The sequence below is a fragment of the Opisthocomus hoazin genome, chromosome 10, assembly GCF_030867145.1.
Source record: "Opisthocomus hoazin isolate bOpiHoa1 chromosome 10, bOpiHoa1.hap1, whole genome shotgun sequence".
Lineage (NCBI taxonomy): Eukaryota > Metazoa > Chordata > Aves > Opisthocomiformes > Opisthocomidae > Opisthocomus > Opisthocomus hoazin.
Window position 1 is genome coordinate 27,802,705 of NC_134423.1, and position 20,426 is coordinate 27,823,130.

The window sequence follows — 20,426 nt, forward strand, 5'->3', positions numbered from 1 at the left end:
CTGAATTGCATTGTCCACCATTATAAACACCGCTTTAATAAGAGACATCCACTCAGTGTCTAACAAAAGAATTCCTTGGATTCTGAGAGCAGCTTTAAGAAGATATATCATATATACTATAGGTTATCTTGTGACCCAATTGCCTTCTTATTGATGTGCTGATACTTGGATTTATGCCTCTGAGTGCTTTGACATACAAGTATCCAATTATATTCAATTTAGAATCAGGTGGCAAAGACCTTCACTTTTATTTAGCAAGCATAAGATTCTGTAAATTTTAAAGAAAATGTCATGGAGGGGAAGGGAAGATTTTCAGATGGCTGACTCCAGCTTTATGTTTTCTATCCCTATAACCCTCTGCAAACCATAACAATTTAAGTCATAATCATATTTATATGAGATTTAGTGAGAAAGAAGCATCAGATGACCAAGTGGTGGTTTCTGCAACAGTGAAAGTGAGACGTTACAGTCTCCAGCATCTGTTCAGACAGTTTTCAGCCCTACATTTTAAAAACAAAAAAGGCATCTCTTTTCCTCCTGTGAGCAATAAAGGGGATGAAAATGTGCTTTAAAGACATCCGCATTTGAATTGTCCCATCTGAAGCAGAAAGCCTAATTGTCTGGAATATTAGTCCTCCATGCCATTGTGATGAGCCTTTATGACTATCTTCCTCCAAGTGTATTGAAAAACTCAAGTGTGCTTGACACCGAGCGCTAATGTTTCTCTCTCCACGTTGATGTTACCATCACAAAAATGTGTCATGCCTTAGAGCTGTAACTTCCAAAGCAATTACGCACAGGAAATCTTTTGGATTAAGTGAAAATAAAAATATCATGGCCAGTAAACACTGCTTCATTACCAGGCTTGTGATCAGTGTTAGCGCATTTAAGCCATAGTCATATTGTGTTTTCTTTATTCTCTCATTATTACAATTCAAGGGATTTTCTTTTCATCCATTAAGTTCAGGTTTAAATATATAATGGACAGATTCCACGTTATTACATCTGGAGTTACTCAACTATCATTATTTGAGTTGTACCAGATTAACCAAGAGCAAGCTTTTGCCCATAATGTCATGGTAACAGGCACAAAGAGAGACATATGTTCTATAAAGCATTGCAAACCCACGCTATTGGATTGTACTCATGGTACCCTGACTCCTGGAACCAGGCGCGTTCCTCCTTTTTACCTGCTCTTCACCTCCTACAGAGGAAGCCTTTCCCCCCGGGATACGTTGTCCTCCCGCCTCTTTGACCTCGAAATTGATGGAAATGGTTAAACTTCCTTGATGAAAGTTTCCTTCTTGGCATTTTGTTGAAATGCTGCTCGTACTTTAAAGCCACTGTATAGATTCTTTAAGGATGGTTTCTGGTTCCCTAAAGAAATTCCGCAATAGCTGTTGAGCTGTTGCAACTATTGCCTTTCTTGTTTCTCATTTCTTTCTTGCACTTTGATCAGAAGCTTTGCTGAAATGTGTTGAAGTTGGTCCAAGGGAAGTTTTGTTTTTTGTCTCATGCCAGTTACACTGAAGTGTATTTCTGAGTGGAAGAATGAGCAAAGCAGGGAGTCCTGCTTGGGGAATGTAAATGGTACTGTGGTCTGTATATTAAGAAATATCCTGAAGCTAAAGAGAAAACTTGTATCTGGAAGGGAAGAGATGCCCATAGTAATACAAAAAGCCTTCTGAGGATTTCAGCTAAAATACTTATTGACATCTATTTAACCACCAGTCTTGAGATTATTTTGATATGAAAACAATAAAGAAATCCTGCACCACTTCTGCCTAGTTTTCTCTAGAAACAAAACAAAACAAAACAACTGGAAAAGGCCTTCTTGGCCTTCTTCATGGTGTTTTCCCTGTAGGTGAAAACAAAAAGCTAGTGTGAATACTGTTCCCTTGAGATCTCTCATCTAGGAATACCGATGAGCTTCATGTACAACAACAGCACCTCTGAGCTCTTTGAAGTTATACCCTTCAGTACTCATCTGATTTCATTCAAAAGAGAAACCTAGGATGATGTTTATAAGAGTTTGCAGTTTCACCATAGTTTTGATCAGAAACAGATGGTGTATCTGAAACAATTAGAAAAACTTTTGTTTAGAAGCAGCCCACATGTAATTGACTGTTTGATGTAGACATCATAGCATTTGGTATTGAGGAAAGAAACTTGTAAATCCATTTAAAATTTGGCGTGCCAGGACCTCAGCAGGTGTCAGCTGGCGTTGCTTCTGGAAGCCAGGTCAGGTCACATGAGCTGAAGATCCCAGCCCCCAGTCTCTTCATCAGCAATCATCTTTCTACAAAATGACCAGAACCGCACCCTTTCCTGAGAAGAATTTCACAGAAGATGCACCAGCCCCCAGGCAGTATAAAATGATGCTGCAAAATTGTTTTTCTTAATGATTCTTTCCACTATCAGTCCAGCTGAGCATTACTGGATCTGGAGCACAAATGAAGACTTCACTCCAAGGAACACCAGGTGCTGAGATCACAGCACTGGGTTTGTTTTGTCTTTACACACTATTTACATCTTCCCTAAGAATTAGTTCTCAGTTAGGTTCTTGCAACTAAATCAACATTTTCCTACCAGAGGGCAGGAAGCTATGAGTTACTGTAAAGGAAAAAGCCAGTGTACGGAATATTAAGCATGTAAGTCCACTTTGCATGGCTAGAGACTTTTGGAGTGGCCGAAACTTAGACATGGAGCTGTGTGGATGGTGGAATCAGGAAAATACCAGCTGTGGAGACCCGTGCCTGCTCTGAAAACTGTTGGTGATCACTTTTCTATAAACTCTGGTGAGATACAACATTTTCTCCTTGGGGATGGTATTTACAAGACAGCTCTATGAGGGGATACTGAAAAGATTCAATTGTCTCCTGTGGGTTTTCATTGCCAGAAGAAATTATCTTGTGCCTAAATTTCAGTGTAAGGCAATAATGCTTATGCATGGTTTCATACGTCTGCATGCGTGCATGTATGTTCAGTATAGATTTTTACAGATTTTGAAGGAAAGCCAAGCAGAACCAGCTGAGTAAGGTCACCACACCACAGAGTTGTACTTACTGAGAATTTAACACGACGTTGTGGTAGACGAAGTCTCTATCTCCCAAAGAAGATAGACCGTTGTTGCAGTAGGAGCAGGATTAGACACGTGCTGAACGCTCTGGAGAATCTCACTATATATACATAAAGCTGATTGTCTTGACTTAAATACTGTTGAACAAACTACCATTTTCATTAAACCCTCTTTTTGCACTGCACTTGTAATGGGATGAAAATATATGCAATGGGCCCAGGTACACAAAGCACACATTTAAACCACTTAAGATGCTTGCATGTGTAGCGTACAGTGTCATGAGGCAAACGTCTAAACATGAGTCAGGCCCGTGTATAAAAATATTTTCACACACGAGGCCCAGATGTATTTCACCTAACTTTAGGCACTTAGCTAAGGTACTTAAGAATATACTCTCCTATGGCTCTCCATGTAGTCAATGGAGTGAGAGAGGCACCTTAAAGAGGCAATTTACCCTGCCTATGATCTGAATTGTCCTGACGAGATTCCAGTTTCCCTCCAACACCTATTTGTAGGGTAACAAAGCTGTTAAGGTAGGTACTTCAGTTAGCTGCCTCGTATAGGGGAGATAAATCTCGGCCAAGCAGATTGCATGTTGGAAGTAACTGTTTACATTGCTTGTTGCTGTGATTTCTTTGAAGTTATGAACATTGCCTCAGGAATTGTAGTGATAAAAATATAATAATTTAGAGATAAGCTAAGAAATCTTTAGAGTTTCTTTAAACCTTTATGCCAGACTCTCAGTTTCCTTACACGGTATTAATATTGCAAAATAGGCTGTAATGAAGTAGTCCCTCTGAATGCCGTTCATTTTGTCAGTGTTTCTGTTCTCTAAATACAAAGATCTGGTTACTCAACTCAAAGGCAACAAACAGTGATTTTAAAAAACATTCACCTATTTGTATTTCTATTAATAATTTTCATGAGTTGCTGCAACAGCATGTAATGAGTGTAAAAGTCAACAAAAAAGGCTTTAACTGGCACTAAATTTGTTCCCTGCCAAAGTAAACACCATCACGGTTTTGCTTAAAGAGAAAATCCATCCTAGCACGAGCAATCATTGTTTCCTTCCTGCATGGACTGGGTACTTAGGGATAAAGAGAACATTTCTCCTGGAATAATAGTGCAGATGGTTTAGTAGACATCCATTTTCTCTCTGCCTAAAATGACTTTACAGGCATCTCATGCAAAGCTGTCTAGATGGCATCATTTTTTTTACAAAGGCGTGGGTGTTAATTCTTTACTTCTAAGTCCAATTTGGGTAGCTATTCCTTTTCTACCAAATTCTCCCAACAATACCAGAGGAGCGCGTATTTCATTTCTTCTTGCGTGATGTTGTTAGTCATTACCAAGGTGTAGCTGCCTGTTACCCCAGTTACGGCTCTGCTGGTGAATGTGCTTATGGAGCGTCGGCCCAATCCCACCTGCTTCCCCAGGCTGAACCTAGCAGAGATCAGAGCCAGATGCTTCATGAGAGGGTGCAAGAAACTCAGTAACAAATAATACGGTAGAATCTACTTACTGAGAAAAGTTGTTTCCTTTTCCTGTGGAGATCAAATACTATTTAAAATACTTAATTTTCTGTAATTGAACCAACAGTCTTCAATACAGGTTTAGTCAATTTTTGTCGCTTGCTAAATTTTTATCCTAAAGAAATATCTTGTGGCATAGAGTACCACAGATTAAGTTGTGCTTTCTGCAAGAAGTGTATTCAAATATCTGTTGTCTTTTCATTTTCACAGAATAGCCCTCCTCCTTGTGTGATAAAGTGAAAATCCAAATTTTATCTGATTCAGAATCTATGTTTCTTTTTTTAAATTTCATTCTACATTTCCTGTGGCATCTTCAGAAACTGAAAGACAATAATTCATTTTAATGTGGCATACCTAAAGGTCTGACAGATAATTTTGAATAAAAGGCAAATAATTAAATAAGTCATTAGCATCATTACTAGATCACTTTGCAACTAGCCTCAAAAATCCCGTCAGCATTGAGAAGGACTGGTGCTTTTTTGAAGTGAAGTCTACTGCAGTATCCCCACTCATTTCCAAAAATCTGTGTAAAAATCTGTTTCTTTGCTTTCAGTTGGTCGCATTTTTTGAAACACTTGTGTTTGGGAAAAAAAAAATCTTCTGTATTCAATCTTTTTTGTGAAAATTAAAGCTTAGAGAACAGAATATTTTGCAAAAAAAAAGTTTCAGACCGATTAAACAGAAAAAGATGACATAAATGGTTCTAGCCTAGAAAATGGTTTGGATTGCAGAATTGTACCCTGGCCTGCGAGAGCGTAGAATTGCAAGTAGCTGATGACAGACATAAAACCAGTTATTGCTCTGCTTGTGAATTAAGGAATAGAAGAGGATGTAATGCAAGTGAAAATAGTGATTGGATTCAGCTCTGTGGGAACAGAAGTGACTTGCTTTGGAGCTGGTGAGAGCTCAACTCAGAACTTTTGCCAAAATATTGAAATAAAATAATTTTTAAGGTGTGAAAAATGTCAGTGAGATGCTGTAGTTAACTTTATCATTAATTTGCATTAAGGCAGTGCCCAGAGAGCCAGTGAGTGATTAGGACCTTTCCTAGGCCTAATCAAACAATCATGAAAGGGCCTAAAACCTAATGTCTACTTTTATAGATTTAAGTAGTCCCTGTTGGCTTGTTTACATGATAAGTGACAACAACTAAATAAATTCCAGATTTAGGGGAGCAGCAGGTACTAATCGTTAGATGACTGAGGCTGATGGTATTTGTATTTTCTGCTTTACTGTATTAGAGTGATTGTAGGTTTTTTTTCTTCTTTTTTTTCCCACGTTTTCATAGTTGCTGCCTAAAAAATCTATCCCAGAACACTTTCAGCAGTGTTGAAGTAGGTGATTTAGGTTAAAAAACAATAATACTGTCAATCTTGATTGTGGAGCCTCTGTTTTTCTGGGGAATGAGCCACTGGAGTAATGAAGCAGTAAAGATAGATATCCCTCTGAGGAAGGTTACAGAACTGCATCCTATTTGACGTGTTTAGGCATGCCAGTGGGTACTCACATTCATTCCACCAAAAATGACCTCAAAGAGAAAACATCAAGTAAATATTAGGAAAGGTCTGCATGATTTTGGAAATCCTTTAGAATCTTTCAGATTATGGAGCTCTCCAGCCCAAATGAGTTATAAATTTGGATGCTATATGGGAGCAATAATTTTCCAAGAACTAATTTGAACTTGTCATTACATGTGAATATTTCAGAGATATCCAGGAGTAGGTATTACACACCATTTTTCACCTGTGGGTTGTATAAACCAGCAATAGCTTTATGAAGATTTGGGCACTGGTACAGAGCCAAAATCAATCAACACTGTGGTATGAGAGGAGCTTCTTTAGACACTAAAAACAATGAGGTTCAAAGAAGTCAGCACACTTACATTTAAGGGATCACATCACAAAGCGAATTGGGTCATCTCAGGGAAATATAAAAGCATTATTCCTCTGAGATTTGAAAAAACCCCCATAATTACTTCTTCCACCAAGAATGATTCTTTTAAATAACCTTCATTTTTGTCCCTTGGAAATGAAAAGAGGTTTACATTAAAAAGGCATTTCCTCTGACTCTCTGTCCTTGAGCAGCACAAAATGTAAACTATACCCTTCCCTTCTTCCTTTGAAGTAAAAGGAGTTTCAATCTTCTTCTGTGAACACAGTCCATTTAAATAAGGAGATGGAGTCCCATCTTTTCGATCAGCTTTCTTTGTTTGACTTGTCAGTAATAACACTTGAGCTGAAATTGTACAGGCGTCCTGCTAATTTAGTAATTATTGACACGGTGCTGGGCAAGAAATGATAGCAAACACAGGGAACTGTTAAGAAGAAATGAAATAAAAGATCTTCATATCATTGTTGAATAATGGTTGAGATCATTTTGTGCTCTAAGTAGGCCCAAGACACCTTTTTCCATTTTCTCGACACATTTATAATTTATGCTTTGTAATAGTTCCAAATATTTTTAGGACTCCGCACTTTGTTTGAGAATCCAGAAGAACTGAATGAGAATCACGAAGTGCACACACAGATGAGTGAGCGCTGTGACCTGCCATAGCTTTTGATTTAAGAATGATCCCTCGTTTCTTAATATCCCCCTTTCTGGTTTCTCCATTTACATTTGCTGCCTTAGCTCTGGCTGGGCTCGGTGTTGCCTGTGCAGTTGACCCCGTTGTATGTGGCTGGACCCAGAGATTGCTTTTGGATTTTGCCCCGTCGATAACATCACGGCACCTTCACTTAGTGCAAAGAGCTTTTTGGTGGCCTGGTGTGCAGGAGTTTCAGTATCACTTCAGGGCAGTCGGGGAGCTTCCACTGCAGTGATAAGACACATTGAATACTGCAAAGTTGAAATGTGTAAGAGAGAGCATCCAATACTGCCTTTCCTTTGCGTCTGCTAGATCATCAGGCTTGTTAAGGTTCAAGCTCCCTATAGAACAAAATCACAGTTAACTTGTACATTCTTTACCTCCTTTAAATTCCCTTTTCCATCTCCTCTCACTGGCCCTTGCTAGAGTGATTCTCTAGACCTACAATTCTTAAAACTTTTATAAAACCTATTAAAGCTGCCCGTGTTTCTTAAGCGATAAAGACCTCGTGAGCTCACTCTTTGTTAAGGCCAGCCTGTAAGTATCTCAGCTGTGGATGAAAGGTCCCTTCAAGGAGCTCACATACATGAATGCACAGAGTTGTTTCTTCTCTTCCGAATTTAAACTTGGGGTCCAGTTATTAATGGTAAAAACAATGTTGTAGGTTAGCAGTGCTATTGCAGTATTGAATCAGCTGGTGGTGGCACTAAAAACGTGCTGTCTGGATTTGATGCAATTACCAGATATTTCTAGCCTTCGCAGTGATTGTCATCAGCTAGATTCACCTCTTCTTAATCACAAGGATGTTTGTGGACTGGAATAAAGAAAAAACATTGCAAAGATAATATATTGGGGTACCCAGGACTGATTATTCCTTGCTGAACTCTGAGTTTTGAGACAGGAGAGAGTACAGAGCATAAAGAGTGGGTGATTTTTAACAGCAAAGGCCATAAGAAAAGGAAATGTGATGTTTTAATGGCAAGATTAGATCAGTGTCTGTGCAATGGACTAGATTTCAATACAGTTGTATATTGATTTATACATGAACTAATATGGAAGCTGTCCTTCCACATATTGGTCTGCAAGCTGCCAGTAAGTGTGAAATATGGGATTCTGAAGCATTCAGGCACATGAAACCCATATTCGGTGGCTGGTTAAAGAGGATAGAAAAGGTTTATTAATGTCTGAACTAATGACCACTTCTGTTCCGTGATGACTGCTCTGATCACAACACAGGCCTGTCCTACCTGCCCTAACAGCCTCCCACCTCACACAGGAGCCCCGTGGTTTCTTAGAGGTTTCAATTCAGAGTTGCTTTACAATCTCATATCAGGGTTTTTATTTTTTGTTTCTGTAAAGTCTCTGCAGCGAGAGGTTGCAGTGGTAAAACAAAGCAGTAAAGCCATATTACACCCTTGGATGTTGCTAGCTAATCTACATATATCTGCTTGTGTGCAGAAATTATTTGGATATAAAGTAATGAAGTAACAGACTTCATCTTTGACATGGCTGGCTGTTGGCCCCGGGCTATGCCCTGCACACATGGCTGTGGGAGCAGGCCCTGTCACTGCTCCTGGGAGCTGGGGGTGGCTCTGACTCAAAACAGACCTTTTGGCCAACAGTTACAATTGATTCGTCATAAAACAGATGTTTAAGGACAGTTCTTAATGCCAACATAAATAGGATTTTTTTTTTTAAATTGAAATTGCCCAACCCATTTGGAGAGCCATCTTTATCCCCTCCTACCTGTACATATCCATGCAAAAACACAGAGTGAGCCTTCATGATTTTGTGTAATTAGATAATGTCTTTTTGATGCACTTTAGGCATTTTCTTTCTTCTGCTTTTTTGCAGAAGTTTTCTTTCCTCAAGCCTACATCAGTTCAGAGGCTGTTGAGGCAGTTTCGGGAAGGAAGGAGGGGGGACGGGGAAAGAAATTACTTGAAAGAATTTCCTGTAGGAAATTTCAGAAAATACTAAAGAAAAAATACCTCTCTGTTCAAGTAAAACACCCTAAAAGGGTGTGTTGGGTTTTATTGGTGTGTGTGGTGCTATGTGCATGTGAGGCTGTAAACATGCTTTCCATTTATGCCCACCCTCTTCCAAACTCTGTTAGGACCTACATTTTTTAACCATTCCAACAAACTACAAACTTCACTCAAGTATTTCAAAATTATTTTTGTTTGTTTCATTTTTGTGTGTTAAGTCAAATAAAATATTTAACAGAGCTTGGAAACAAATTGGAAATGGCCTCATCGTTGAATGGAAACAGAAGATGTAGCAAAGAATCGTATTAAAGAAAAATTTGTATAATTTTCAGACAAAAACTGAAATGAAATCTGTTTACTAACCCACCAGCTGTCACTGCTACTTCTAGTTGCAATGTACTGCATACACTGAGCTATATACTTGCAGTCACAGACATTACTGTAAGGTTTCTGCTAGGAAACAGAGCCTAATGCCTTTTCAACTTCTATTTTTTTAGTTTCAGAATGGGAAATTTATTTTTAGTGCCTGCATGCTTTCTGATTTGCTGCAAAGATTTTAGGTTTTTTTACATTTTAAAGCAGATTTTATTTAAAGCAAACAAACCACAATGGAGTCCAACATATTAAAAAGTTATAACCAAGGTAAAAATTCACTGGTACGAAAACTTACAAAATACTATGCTAAAGGTCCACGACTATTGTGAATTCTTTCAAGATGCAGATCTTTGCATTTCAAGCACGAAGAAATCTAGGCTGTGTACTCGCTACTTATTGCCTCTCTCAATTCACTGCCTGCAACCAAGTTCATCGACCTGCAATGGACAGGCTGCGGTTACTGTCCCACACTGTTTGCTTTCTAAAAGGGAACACCAAGGAGATTTTTGCTCTTATCAGGAAAAGGGTAAGTCCTAAGTAATCAAAGTACTAGCAAGGTTTTAGACACACACTTATGGATGCGCTAAGCTAAAGCACATCAGTAGAGGCAGTGCCCGAGGCGCTGTGATGAGGGCTTGGTGGCAAAATTAAGAACTAAATGTAGATGCCTGCCTGCGCTAGAGCCTACTGCAGAGGGGGGAAAAAAAGCCCAAAAAAGAAACACTTGTATGTGGGCTTGAAGAAAACCTCTTCCTGAGATTTTCAATAACTTTCTCTGAGAAAAAAAAACAACAAAACACCAAAATTTTGAAATGTAAAACCTTTTAAGTTTCAAAATTAGAATAATTCTGTTTTGACACTGTCAAAATGAAACACACTGACTTCATTTCAGTATTTTTTCAAAAGTTTTTGGTGAAAAAAATATTCAGCTAAACTGGGGAGAATATGCAGCATCTCTAATTTTTGCCAAACAGTTTTGCTTGCCTGTGTTTCTATTCTGCTACATTTACTCCATAGTCAAGTTTCTGATTCAGAGACCACCTAAGCCAAACCAGGGCTGAGCATTGCCTCCAGCACATTCAAATCGAGCTCCTAGAGAAAAATAAAATTTTCTGGGTTGTTAGAATGGTCTCTTTTCCCAAGACTATATTCAGGCTAAAGGGGAAACTTCAGAAAGTCCTGCATTTATGTGCATGCCATTTTATGTGCTGAGACAAATGTGGTCTTTAAAGAGGGTGCATGGTGGAGTCGAACACACTTGCTGGAAGCTATGCTTGGGCCGTCTGTGCCTGTGTCTTGTTCCCGCTGCAGAAAACTCACCACGTCCCCTGTCCACATGGGCAGTTAGTAACGTACCAGGAGTACGGCATAACAGCATTTGCACCCAGACAGACAGGCTGCTTTTAAAAACCGTGAATTTCACATTTTTTCCCCTTTATCTCTAAAATAACATTGCCCAGGTACCAGCGTGGACGGTTGCTGTGCTTAATGCACGACAGATCAGCTACGGACACTTTCTGACCCAGGGGATGGAGCGTGAGCATAAGCAGAGAGAGCCAGAGGAAATCAGCAAACTTAATTGTTTATATCCCAAATGTAAATATCTGTATATAAAACCACTCCTTAAACCTTAAACCCAGCCATACCGACTGGTCCTTTTTTAATCTTAATTTTGAACAGTTGCTACTCCAATTAAATTCTACCACCTAGCATTTTCAAACAGCTCTCAGTTGTTTCAGCAAACTCTTTTAATGGACAGCTGTTTTTGACAGCTCCTCCTGATTTGCCAGCGCTGTGTCATCTGCCAGAGCAGGAGGACCCATTTTGTATTCTGCTGCTGGCACTGAGGGGATATGTAAATGTACACATGAATCAGTTGTCACCAGCACAGACACACTGTGGCGAGATGATCAGAATGTGTTGGGAGTTTAGTTGGCTTAAAGTGGGAGAAAAAAAAAAAAAGAAACAAAAAAACCCACCGCGCTTAGATTTCTTGAAGTGATTTTTTATTTCAAGTCTCTCCAGTTTATTTTCACTTTGTGGCGCTTGTTAGATTTAGTTCAGGAGAGTGCAATCTGCTACTCGCAAATCACCAACCTGAAACTCCAAAGTTGAGGAATTATAGAAACATTTCAGGTAAACAGCGTCAGAACTTCAGCTGCACAAACAGAATTTTATATAGGGCTCCACTTTTCAAACATTTTAACCTCTGTGAGAGAAAACTTCACATTCCCATGAGCACAGCAGGGAAAGAAATTTTGTTCGGCTTCCCAAGGCATTCTGGTAAATGGTCCACACTGTTTCAGCCAGTAAGCTCCCAGTTCAATGGCTGAATATCACACCACATATAGATATACGTGTGTGTATATATATATATACAGTCAATTTATAGGGGAAATTGAAAGTGGTGTTAGCTTTACCGAGTTTGCTGCCATCTTCCCAAATGCCCCGATGCTGCAGCACAAGGCAGTCATTGTCGCTGGGGGGGACACAACCATTTCGTAGTCCTGCTCATCTCTGTTCTTCTCACCGGGTCAGCCTGCTGACAAAATCAGGTGCTTCTCCTCTTAAACAGAGTACGTGTGGGACATACATTTAGTCAATACTTCCAGGTTGGTTGTTGAGGTTTGGGATTGTTTTTTGCCAGTATCTCCAAATCTAAGGAACTAACAGGAGGCTGAACCTCGGTTTAAACACCAAAAGAAAATGGCAGGATATTTTGAAGTCCTGAAAACCTCCTAATGCAGTTTGAATAAAAGCAAACTTTAGTGCCTAAATGTTCTCCTAACTGTAACTTTATTCTGTTAGAACACCGGAACGTTTGAAAGATGGTATTGATGCAGGAATATACCGAGCAGTTGAGATCCCCAATGTCAAAGATGCATCTGCTCCAGTGTGCCGCATATATTTTGTCACACATTCTTCTCAGAGATACACATCTCTCAGACCTGACCGATACTGTGTCTCATTTCTAAGGTTAGAAATTAATCAGTGAAAGTCCTGGTGATGCTGATTTTTATTATTACAAAAGGACTAGATACAGACGAAGTGTCATTGCTGGTATTTTTCAGCTCTGTTGTCTAGTATTTGTTAATCTTTACTCTGGTAGACAGCAATGCAAATACGATTCAGGTCACAAATGAAATGAAGTTTGAGTATCTCAGGAGGATGTTGTTCTACATGGAGTATCACTATTGAATAGCTTTGCAACAACACGTTAAAGGCTGGAGGATCCCTGGACAGAAGAAGAACTGGCTTGCCATCTGTTGGCAGAGATCCCACGACCATCTCGTCCTCTTAAGCTTTGCTATTCAGTGGGAATGGCATCCCAGCCCCACTGCAGCCAGTCTCAGAATTTCTGCTTCTGTCTCAAAAGCCACGATTCCGTGTTCAAGAAAAAACGTAACACTTGTTGAACAGCCCAGCTTGGAAAGAAAATGAGTATTTATCATCACTGTTACATAAGAAGAGGAGAAAAGGTAAATTGGTAACACCACATGGCCTAGATGCTACAAGGAACAGAAAGCTGATGAGAACCAAAGCACACAAAAAGAACTTTTAGTCAAGGTAGAGAAACATCAAAAAAAAGTGTGTGTCTGTGTGTGCGTGCGCAGGCGTTGCGGGGTTGGAGTTGAGCACCTGAACGATGTGCTAGTCTGTTCCTAGGTGGCTATGGAGGAATATTTAATAACTATGCAGAAAAAACAGAAGTGCTCAAGAAACATTTCTGTTCTGTATTTTTTGGAAAAGCCAAGATACGTAGTCATGTAGTACTGTGATGCTGCTGAAATAGTTTCTTTTCCCAAATGCCAAAGTTGAAAATTTTAATAACACGGTGGCCAAGGAACTGTCCGGGCATTTAGTGTTGTTTCTTAATGTCTTGGAACACGGGTGTGTTTCCAGAGGGCTGGAGGAAATCCAAAATTGTGCCAATATTTTGAGAGTGCGAATGGAGTGACTCAGGTAACAGGTTTAAGAAAGGCAATGCCAGTCAATTCATGATCGTGGGAAACGTATTCTGCTGAGTTAACAAGAACAGTTTTGATGAGATTAAAAGTTTCTTGGTAAAAGCAGAAATGTTTATGTCATATTGGGACTTGCATAATCACTCGGTGATTATCACAGGGGTATTTTTTGGCTTTGAATTTAGGGAATCTGTACATAGCTTTGAGAACATAGTTCAATATTTTTAATCTATAAATCAGCAAGATAATGTTTTTGTACTTTAAAACACATCCAGGCCTGTGACGTCTGCCAGCTATAGATTGCTATTAGTGGGGGCTATCTGAATGTAAATAAGTGGTACTTAGTTTTCTTATAAAAATGCAATAAGACTGTAGTTTTACATTTCATGTAAAACGGCATTTTTACTTTAAAGAATATAATTTAACTTGACACAGCTCTGCCGAGCTTTACAGTGGCTTAATCAAATACAGCACTGCTTTAAAAATAGGGATCGCTTCAAACAGTGGATTAAGTTATTGGTCTTTCACGTCTCAAGTGCTGAAGCTCATTAGGTGTCTGGGTGAGAGTGAAAAGTGATGTCGGTTTAGCACAGACTAAGTGTAATAGGAGTTAGCTCACATGCCTCTGTCAAGCTGACAGTCAGGAGGGGTTTTTCCACTTAAAAGCAAGCCCTTTCAGGTTTGTCTAAGTTTGAAGAACCTGCTCATAACAAAATTGGTGCTATTGAATAAACAGCAGTGTTATTCAACACACATGCAGGACCCCTAGCATCTCAGAAGACCAAATCTTTTCTCAGCTGTCCTCCTTCCCCTATTCATTCTCCAAAATCATTCATATTCTTGTAGTGATGTGATAGTGTGGTTTTAGCCAGTCCTGACAAATATCTAATTAAAGAAGCTAAGGATGTAGGTAAGGTCCTATTTGACATGAAGCTATTGATTGACTAATGTATCATCTGAAAAATATTTTCATATCCTCCTGCCTGCAAAAGGATGGACCTCCATAATCTCCAAGATAAAGCTCCTCACATGACTCTTGGTTTTGTGCTAATGAAGTTTGTGCCTCCTGACCAAAGAGCCTCTTCACAGGAAATACACCTTTTGAACCAGATTAAATCAGGCTTCTTTACACACAATAAGCATCCTGTACCCCTTTGCTTGCTTATACACTGATCAATTGCCGATCGATGCTAATGGCTGCAATGTCTGTTTTTCATCAGCATGCCTTCCTTCTTCTTTGGCACTTTAGCATGTCACTGTGTTCATCATGAGAGGCTTGTTGAAAGCAAAAAAATGTAAATAATTGGTCTCCGTGTTGTAAACAAAAGCTCTTGGATCAGTCAGAGAGCGCCCTGGAGCGCTGGATAGCAGTGCGTTTTAGTTTTATCTCCAGCTTGTTTTATTGCAGCAGGCAGTTAAAAAACCAAAAATACCCTCTCCAAACCAAAAACCTTTACAGTCATGATGGACCACAGAGAAATGTACTGCATTCCTGTTCATTCCTTCAGCTGAGCCACTTCAGAATTTTAATGGCTGAGAGGTTTATCATCAAACCCATATGTCCTTATCCTGATCCTGGTTTGCACGTGCAACACTGTATGAAGTCTGCTAGGTGAAGCAAGAGCACTTAACTGGAAGTTGTCATCCTATCAACCATGCTGGCTGGTTTATAAAACTTTGTGTTACTTCATTTTTTTATTTTAACCAGTAATTATCTAGAACAGCTGAGCAGGTATGAAGGTTTAAGGCAGGTGGTCTTAAGCAGCAGCAGCTTAATGAATGAATACCCCATACAGCAGGTCCTGAGTAGGGTTGTAGCCAGTCCAAGACCAGTCTTCGGTATGTAAAAAGCATATTGCCTGTGTGAAAGGTGATAACATTGGGTGCTCAGAGCTAATTTCAGGCAAGACACCCATTTATGCAACTGGGACTCCAAACTGTGTCCAGCTCTGGAGCCCTCAGCACAGGACAGACCTGGACCTGTTGGAGTGGGGCCAGAGGAGGCCACAGCAATGATCCGAGGGCTGGAACCCCTCTGCTGTGAGGAAAGGCTGGGAGAGATGAGGCTGTTCAGCCTGGAGAAGAAAAGATTGTGGGGAGATCTTACAGCAGCCTGCCAGTACCTGAAGCGGCCTAGAAGAAAGCTGGAGACGGACTTTTTACAAGGCCGTGTAGTGATAGGACAAGGGGTAATGGCTTTAAACCGAAAGAGGGGAGATTTAGATTAGATATGAGAAAGAAATTCTTCACTCTGAGGGTGATGAGGCCCTGGCCCAGGCTGCCCAGAGCAGCTGCGGCTGCCCCCTCCCTGGCAGTGTTCAAGGCCAGGTTGGATGGAGCTCTGAGCACCCTGCTCTTGTGGAAGGTGTCCCTGCTCATGGCAGGGGAGTTGGAATGGGATGACTTTCAAGGTCGCTTCCAACCCAAACCATTCTGTGATTCTGTGACCTAGGTGTTTGATGATGTTTTCATTAGTAAGTAAAAAGTTTGTGGTTATGCTTGGTATTAATTAATTTAGCTAAGGAAAAATCAGTAGTGTGAATGGGACTAAAGAAATCAAATACCAAGTCATTATTTAGAAAAGCTGAAAATCTTTGTTCTAAGATGTAATGTAGAGTTTGGCTTTCTAAAACAGTGCTTCCACTTAATGTTGATTTATAGTCTTGTTATGGTTATTTATTACAGGAAAAGTGTTAGTATGTTATAAGTAGATATGAAGAATTGTAGACAGGGACTAAATACGATTGCTGTTCTTTCACTGCCTATGACAGCCATCGTATATTATTTATTGTCAATTACACTGTATCTAAACAGCAATTTGTCATTTATCAATCAGTTATAAAATATCCTAGTGTAAATCAGGATCTAAGTATGTACTAGATTGTTGCAGAAAGCTTTCGTTTTGTGCATGCTTTATTAGGATTCAAGATTTTCTCTTTTCAAAATTCAGTCAAAGAGTTAAAAATGTAGAGAATAATAATTAATCTGATAGATTGAGGAGGCATCTTAAAACTATCAGATAATATGTTGTTATTTTGTGATATCTATCTTATTAACATGGTGACTACTTTTCTGAGGTCCTAAGCCTTTGTTAATATAATACAACTCAGGATATAATTCATATAATTCAGAAAAAAAGGAAAAAATAAAACACAAGTAAGGAAAAATTTCACCCTGTTTGTGGAGTTTTCCCCTCCCTACATCCTCCCCAAAATGACACCTGGAATTGCAAGTTAATGTAGATTTGCAGTCTGATATGCCAGGGGAAGCTGACATCGGAAAAACAGGGATGAGGTTCCATCATCACTTGACTTGCAATAGAAATACCTCCCCCTTTTGGAGAACGATGCCTGGATTTCTTCCTGTTCCCCATGTTAAGGTCAATAAATCTCCCCTGAAACAGTAGAACATTTCAAACTGGAGGACACTATAGTGTGTCAAGCACATATGTTGAATATAGATTTTATGATGTTGTTTCCATGAGCACAACAGAAAACACCAGCCATCGTTACAGAGAGCAGCAACATACAACAAATGCAGAACGAAAGAGCCTCTCCCCTTCTTCCAGAAAGTCCAAGCAATGTATTCTGCTACCCACTGTCAATACGAAAACAACTGTCTCGTACTCCTGCAGTCTTAGACCTTTCTTCTAATTCTGGCGTGTTTTGAGATATTGTATCATTAAATTGTTATAGATTAAATGGCTAAGTAGAGGAGGCATTTGTCTCAGGTTTCTAAAATGCTTTCCCCTCAGTCTGTGTCTGGAGAACTGAACTTTTGGCAAGTTAAGGTAGTTTGGCTTTGCAAGTAGGAAAATGTTCAACTATTTTTGAAGTGGTTTGCTATTTAATAAGTGCCATGTTTGGGTTTGCCAAAAATTCTCTATGGAATATCTCACATATTAATGACTTTTGGCTTTGCTACGTACAGTAATGAGAAAATTCTAGGTAAGTTTGAGCTGCCAAAGGAATATTGACTGGGTCAGAGGAGGGAGAAGCGTTGAGGTGGTGGAGACAGGGACAGCTTTCACCTAAGGGTGCAGTGCCAGCAGGGGTTGGGAACCTCCAGGTCTCAGCTTGATGTAATGGGAGCAGGAGGAAGGAACAGCCACTCGCCAAGTTGAGGACAGACCTTGAAAGAGACCAGGGCAACATCTGAAAGTAGAAGTTGTTAAAAAGTACTGTTATTTTAAACAACTGGTTCAAGAGTAGTGATTTTTACAGCTGCTGCTACCAAACCAGATGATGTCATCTCCTGCACAACCACAAGGCCATGTTCCCAGGGCTAAAGAGTACAGATAGAAGAGAACGGTAAGGTATGGGGTTGTAAAGATACAAGCTGGCAACGTCCTTGCAACACAGGTGGCACAAGGACAGAGCAGCAAAATCACTTGAGCATCCTGAGGGCACGAACTTGAGCAGGCTCTGGAGCTGTGCTAGATGACACCCTTCAGTTAATCTAGTTGATGAGGTTGAGGACAGAAAACTCTCCTGTCTGCTGTTGGCGTGTCCCACCTACACAGACCCAACAGGGCAGGAAGGCTAAAGTTGGGGCCCTGAAGGCATTGTTGGTTTTTATGTAAAATCAAGAAGTGTATATTCTCTGTCTTTCTCATATTTGAGTAGAAATCCAAGCGCTTCTCTGCCAGTGATATCTTGGGGCTGGTGCAGGGAATATGCTTAGAGATGCTCCAAAAGAACAAGAAGAATCACGTTTTGGGAGGAAGCACAATTGTTTGAGAGCAGTGGGGGAAGAAAAGAGACGCCCTGATTGACCCTGACATAGTGTAGCCTAATGAACTCCAGGCAGTGGATGCAAGGAGCCACAAGCAATGCAGGTTAGAGAGGTCTGTGGTTATTTTACATTAGCGTACATTACAGGAGAGTATGGCCCTTGTATTTATCATAGCATGCTGCTTTACCTTTCAGCTGAGGATTGAGGCCAGTGTGGCTACAGACAGCATAAAAGTTTTCTCTGTAAAAATCCTATAATTGAAGATCTCAAAGCATTTTACAGGCATTAATAAATAAAATCTCAAACACAGCTACCAGTATTTCAGTCCCTAACGTTCAGCAGTGCTTGTAAATGCTGTTATAATAATAACAGTTGTATCAATGCTCTTGCAGTTCCAGAAATATTAATGGCATCTTCTCTGTCAACAGTCTCCCCTCCTCCAGGCCCTGCTTTCTCATGGGAGGGGTCAAAGTTTCACGAGGCAAAGAGCTTGCTGGGGAGTTTCGGTCATTTGGGATTTTGCTTTTGTGGGTTTTTGTGTGTGTCCAAGACAGGACACCAAGCAACCGGAGTGTTTTCTTGTACTAATAAGTGGTTTTCCTGATATCAAAAACATTTGGATAGCTGGGTTTTTTTCTTACCTTTCTTACTGGAATGCCTTTGTGGTCACAGACAACTAATGAAGAGAACAAAGGAGAGACAATATTGTAAAATCATTAGAAAAGAAAAGGGAAACACTGTTCAAACAAGTGCATTTTGCTATTACAATGCCATTTTCAGTCTTGTTTGCAGCCCCTACTGTTCCTTACACTGGCTCTTCACTGGGGACAAAAAATTCATTAAATGGCTCTTCATTTTACAATATCAATATGTTTTAAGTTAAATTGTGCATTCTTTGCCATTAATTTTCTTTTAAACACAAAGCACCATCAAAAAGTTTAGCTGCAGGGGGGCTGCAGGCAAGAAGGAAGATACAAACATCCCTCTTACAAAAAATAATAATAATAATAATGAAGTCTTTTAAAGTTTAAAGGAAAATAGTGGCTTTTCTGCACCAAGACTGTAAGACCTGTTCATTGATCTTTTCAAAGAAGCAGCAACAATAGGGAGAAACCAGAATGAAAGAAAATGAAAGCAAGAGAATAAAAGCCGTAAAGAGTTGGGGTACAAGGTAGCAGTAATCCAGAATCAGGGGATATTGATGAAGCCTGGGACAGAACACATGCGTGAGCTCAGGAAAGGGCCTGGCTCTGTTACCTGACTTGGCTATTGGCTTTACTTAACCGCCAGGTATTTTTACTGAGAAGCCTTTTTTTTTTTCCTTTATTAATTCAAAACACTGCTGCTCTTGTTTATCAGACTGCTCCCAGCTCATACAGGTTTTTGGGTGGACTTGTGCTGTAAGCAGGAAATCTTAGCTGAAATGGGACCTCGAACACTCCGCAGAAGGTCAGCCTTTCGCAGGGGTCGTGGTGGAAGGGAGAGAGACATGCTGCCCCTCTGAAACACAGAGGGAAGCTTCGTGTAATAGATGTTTGTGGTCCGAATCAAATTGAGCAACTAACGATTTGTGCTATGAATGTCTCCACTGGCATGTTTTAATTCACGAGTGACATGTGGTTCTCCTGACAATCAGTGTGAGGGGCAGAATGCCCACAGCACACAGTGTCTAAATGAAAATGTCAACAATGTCCATGGCAAGAAGGCCAGAGAGAACCTAGTGAAGAGATTTTTACACAGTGGGTAGTTATGCAATCTAAACAAAAATTGTATTCATTCATATTTGAGCAGGAAGAAAATAAGAAGGGTTGTTGAAAAGTTCAATTGGCTGTCTTTCCAGTGAAAATAGACACAAGCTGGAATATTTAACCTGAATTTCTTCCTCCTCAGAAATAAAAATCACATCTGAACTAATTTTACATGTTTTATGCACACTTGGTAAATTCCAGGTGTCTGATTACACCTGGTCCTTTAGTGGGTACAGAACAGGGCACCTCTTAACTGAACAAAGTGCTAATATTCCCCTAGGTTCAGAAACAAAAGTTATTGTGTGTGGCTTTGCTACAGGAGAGACAGCAGTTCAGAAGTCTGCCATTATGAGGAGAAAAATTGCTCTAATTGCTGGTTGAAGGAGAAGAGCAGTGGTGCCACTGCGAAGATAAATTCATA